Here is a 5,000-nt window from a genome sequence, read left to right as displayed (position 1 = left end):
CACCCAAACATTATATTATAACTAATAATTTGTCTAGTTTAAAGTCAACGCAATCCAGTAGTAATCCATCAGGTATTTTCTATAATATGTGCGTCTCATCGTTGTGAAATCAGGTGCTCCTCAAAAAAATTATCCAAGAAACCATCTTTTCAGCTCTTTGGGCTATTTTTATCTTTGTTGCAGGTTTGGAGCGTCTTTTTTGACTTTTCAAAAAATTCCATTTCCATGCACTATCAAGCTGTGGAAGTCACTAGTTTTGGTGGCCACGTTCTGGCTAATTCAACATCTAAAACCAGTCGACAATCACTTCCTTCAATCACAAATATTTCTACGTCTATTTAAAATCGATGGGTATTGTTTTTATCTAAACAAGCTTGAAGATGACACCAAAAACTCCGATACCAATTCATTTACCAACACCCATTCCACCGCATCCCGACAAGACATATTTCTATGTGAACGTTACTGAAAAGTAGCTTTGAACAAAGATACAAATAAAATAATAAATGTCAGTCCCCAAGGACTCCAAGTTTAGAAGTCAGAAAATGTTCAAGGGCCTTTAATTCGCTATTTTTCACCACACGTACACCACCCCCTGCAACCGCAGAAATTTTGACTTGTATTCAAGGAAGATGGGTGGCTATTTAATTTTTAAAAATGTTTTTCAGGATAAATGAACAAACTTTAAGATTATACTGATAATTCCATGTACCTAAAAATTGACGAGTGCGTGAGTGTGTCGTGATACATTTTTTTTATCATGACGTCAGCGAATTATACCCGTCAGGTACCTGCTATTGTTGTGTTAGTTCAGAATTCAAGGTCTGCTCTATTGTTACTTCAAGACACTTGCTCTGATAAGATGAGGATCCCCCCCCCTCCCCAACTTTACTATTTTACTTTTTTCTAGAGGTTGTCTGTCCATTGAAGGGTGCTTTGTTTGTTTGTTTGAGAAAAGAGAAACACATCTACATAATAAAGTAAGACAGACAGACAGAAACGACAGAGGGAAAGTAAAACTGTAGGAAGTACCCCCCCCCCCAAATCCCCGACATAAAATGACATCCACTCTGTTCTACAGGCTGTTCTCCCGTACCAGATTGTGCCTGCTCGCATTCTGAAGTAGTCTTGCCTCCGTCTCTCTGGTCTTCCTCTTGATGATTGTTTTTCCGTTCTCGGTCTTCATTCAGTGCATTTTGGCCGTCTGTTGTTTATTATTCTACCATTGTGAGTCCATTTTCATTTTTAAAGGATCCAGTGAAGTGTTATCTAAAGTAACGAAAGGTGGTGTTGGACTTGCGACAAAAGAAAGACGTGTAACTCAGAACCAAGGCAGCACAAGGAAACGACATTGTATCTATAGGAGGAAAAAATGCAACTATCTATTTCCAATGATTTACAAGATTGTAATTCAGTAATCAGTACCTACGAAATGGCACAATCTATATATTTTTTGTTTGTTTCCTTTTAAATGTACGATAGTTTACTCCCAAATCGACCCAGATCATTTAGGAGGCAAGCTTCTACCCTACTTGTCAGGGCCAACCTGGGATGAGAAGGATACAGCACCCAGATGAACGGTTGGTATACTCGATTTTTAAAAAAGAAAAATAAATTCCCATACAGGAAACAAGCTCGCGTCTTCTGCGTGTTGTGCAGAATTGCCAAGCCGCTCCACAGCAGACACCAGTGTTTTCTGTCAGGGGACATGCCCATAATTATACTAGGCGTTCTATATAGCACCCTATTAGAAAGGAATATGACATGCGTTTTAAAATGCAAATTTACCCCCCCCCCCCTCTTTCCCACCTTCCCCCTTAAAGTGATTAGTAACTGATTGCTTTCTATTTTTGACATTCCTATAGCGACAAATTTGTTCAATAGGACAGGGTGCCTTCCTAGCTATAGGGTGCCTGTGTGGGAATTTTAAAGTCTAATTCGGCTATGTTTGGTTTTTAATTTTATCATTTTCTTGTTATGTTTAAAGTGACATTGCGATAGTCATTCGCAAGACCCTATACCCCACTGCGCCCCCCCCCCCCCACCCACCTGGCAGACCACGTATCTCTGTTTCTGGACACAATACCTGTGCTGCCATCTAGTCTCCTCTTACGACAAGCTAGCCACCTCGACAGTCCTATTTTTCTCAAAGCCACGAAAATGCCAATGTATATAATTCTGGTTGGCAGTCAGTGTCAATCCAAATTGAGTTGAGTGAAGTATCCCAGTAGAAAACGAAAGAAACAAATAATAAATAATTTAAAAAGTGGGGATAATGGATAGATATGACTTCCTCAAGCGAAAATGAAACTCTCTTTTCAACAGCCTCACCATTACACCACAAGCACATATCTACTGTAAATCTTCTATATTATAGGCTCAACTTCACATGCAAAATATGTGTTTGATTGTTATTCCAATGACATCTGGTGATTACAAAGCTGTGAGGATAACTTTTGTCCAGAACAGAAGACAACTGCAAGCTGTTAAAAGCACCGTTAAACCACCACCTCACCCGTCACCTGTCACTAGAGAGGCTTACCATAAATTAATGCTTCAAAGGTAATTTTTTTTTAAGTGGTGTGGAGGGGGGGGGGTGGTGATCGAGAGGGAAGAAATATAAATCACTACCATGGTGGCTTTGCTTGTGTTCTGAGTTTAGCAACATAATATACGGGTGAGACCACATATTATGCAGTGTTTACTTGTCGACTGTTAGAAAGCGGAACACTGTGCTGCAAATACGACGCATTTCTTGCAGGCGAGAATAATAATGTTACATTAACGAGAGGAAAAATATTTCTGATACTTGTATATTACTTGAAAAGATAGTCAGACTTTAAATATATCAAAGTCATCTCAGAAAGAATTAATTAATAAATGTGACCAATATTACGTATAATTTCTTTCCAAAGACGACCTAGAGAAAGTGGCTCTAGCAAAGCTCCGTTGTGTTAAAAAATGAATACGGCGATAAGTAAAACTGAAGCATAAACAATTATTGTGCAGTTAAGAACTAACTTTGTTTGTTTTTGTAAGTGTTTTACGGCGCTCGCAACTGCATATTAATAAGGTCATATAGGCGCGCGGGACACATTAAACTTTTTCAGTTGGTAGGAAATTTTGAATTTTGGCCGGGTGGCGGCCGAAGCCTACTCTTATCGATTTTAGATCTTTAACGTGCGCAACTTGTACACGGGCCCTCCGAGATTTTTCGCCCTTGTCCGAGAAGGCTAGGTGTAGATCTTTCCTACCAGAAGATCAAGGGTGTGGCTGAAAGACAGCAGTAAAAAGAAGCCAAGGAGTAGCAGTAGAAAGGCTGTAGAAAGAATCAGGAGCCCAGAGGAGGGGGGGGGGGTCAAAGGAGATGAGGAAGTGAGGGTAGAAAGAGGAGATGAAGCAGACGACAGAACATTGCTAGAGAGCAGGAAAGGTGGTGAAAGGAGACAAATTTAGGGAAGAAAAGTTTTCGGTCACCACCCGGATTCGAACCCGGGACCTTTGAATGAGAGGCCAACACCTTAACCCCTAGGCCACGAGAGCCCCCCACAGAACTAATTTTAACGGCTTCGGTGGTGTAACGGATATGCAGGTCACTATTACACATAGAAGATTTGTGTACGATTCTTAGAGTAGGGTGAGTTGTTTTTTTATCAAGTTCTTTTTTTTTCTGGTGGGGCGACATAATATCCCTTTCTGCCTTGACTGGCCTTGATAAGGGGCAGGGTCAAAGCCCGCTTCCTAAATGAGTTTTGCCTATGGGCGAGTAAAACAGCTATATTTTTTTCTGAAACTCACTGTTATTCTTGAGCGTTATATGTACATACCGAGTATAATGGTTTTGTGCAGGTGATGGCAGACAGCATGTGATGTATATATAAATATATATATATATATATATATATATATATATATATATATATGTATATATATATATAAATATTTGCAATGTATTATATTAAGCGCCAAATAAAAAACACGACAGGAATACACACATACAGTCAAAGATACTGAGAGATACACGACATGTAATAATATATTAATATACACCAGGATACTTGGAGAATTTTTACTCAATATACACACAGAGATACTCATAGAAATACACACGTGCACGCAGATAAACGACTAATTCACAACAAAACAAACAGGGGGGGGGGGCAAACGGCGTTCGAAACCGGATTTATGCATATGCAAGTCGATAAAAAAGGTGAGGAGGTGGGCAAGGTCAATGAACGCCGACAGAGCAGTTAAACAAATGCCCAATATAGTAATACAATGATAGAGATCTAGGCCTGTTGTTGTTCAGTATTTCCCTCTGCCATTCAGAAAGGTAACTTACCTTTTAATAGCCTTTCACTAAAACAGAATACAGCTACCCTTTTACGACAAACTTTGCCCCAGATGACCATATTTATGCAAATTTCGCGGCCAAGTGCACACACGTTACAGAGAGGAGAAAGTCAAACTGAACTTAGAACTCAGAACTGTATCTAAGTTCAGGGTGAAACTGCATGCGGTGAATGACTCGGCATTAGCAGCGCGGCGTGCGGTATTCAAGAAGCCTACTTCCCCTGCAGCTTTTGTCACACTTGTCTCGTGTCTCTGGAGGAGAAGGAACCTACCCAAAGGTCTGAGATGTAAGTACGAATAATGATGATAGTAACATTACTTTCATAGGATTTCCGATTTCGTTGACGTTGTACACTCTCGTCGAACGCACTTTTAGCTTTGGTAGGATTTAACCTGGGCAGGAATGCGTATGATTGCAGTTCGAATCCATCAGGAACAAAACATTAATTTTAAGTCGTTAAAGGAGTTACTGAGTTTGCCTAACTGCTCGTAGTTCGTACATTCTTGCTAAGATACACGTTAAACTGGAGTGCTTACAACTGTGTTTAGATTTCTTCATACTTATCAATTGTCGCCAAAAGCGTGGGAATTACGAATAATATTTCATTAATATTTCATCTTATTCTCAAAAATAGAACCCCCCCCCC

General features: G+C 39.8%; 1 protein-coding gene across 1 annotated transcript in view; it reads left to right on the top strand.

Annotated features, from left to right (window-relative positions):
- The first annotated feature begins 4,340 nt into the window (after positions 1-4,340).
- LOC101850665 (regucalcin) overlaps positions 4,341-5,000 on the top strand; it is a 15,178-nt gene continuing 14,518 nt past the window's right edge. The window contains exon 1 of the mRNA XM_013086081.2: positions 4,341-4,640. The gene's annotated coding sequence lies outside the window, so the exon portion shown is untranslated. The remainder of the gene's footprint in view (positions 4,641-5,000) is intronic.

Source organism: Aplysia californica, unplaced genomic scaffold, assembly GCF_000002075.1.
Source record: "Aplysia californica isolate F4 #8 unplaced genomic scaffold, AplCal3.0 scaffold00433, whole genome shotgun sequence".
NCBI classification, from domain to species: domain Eukaryota; kingdom Metazoa; phylum Mollusca; class Gastropoda; order Aplysiida; family Aplysiidae; genus Aplysia; species Aplysia californica.
The sequence above is the reverse complement of the archived record's forward strand: the minus strand, read 5'-3'. Positions and strand labels throughout refer to the sequence as shown.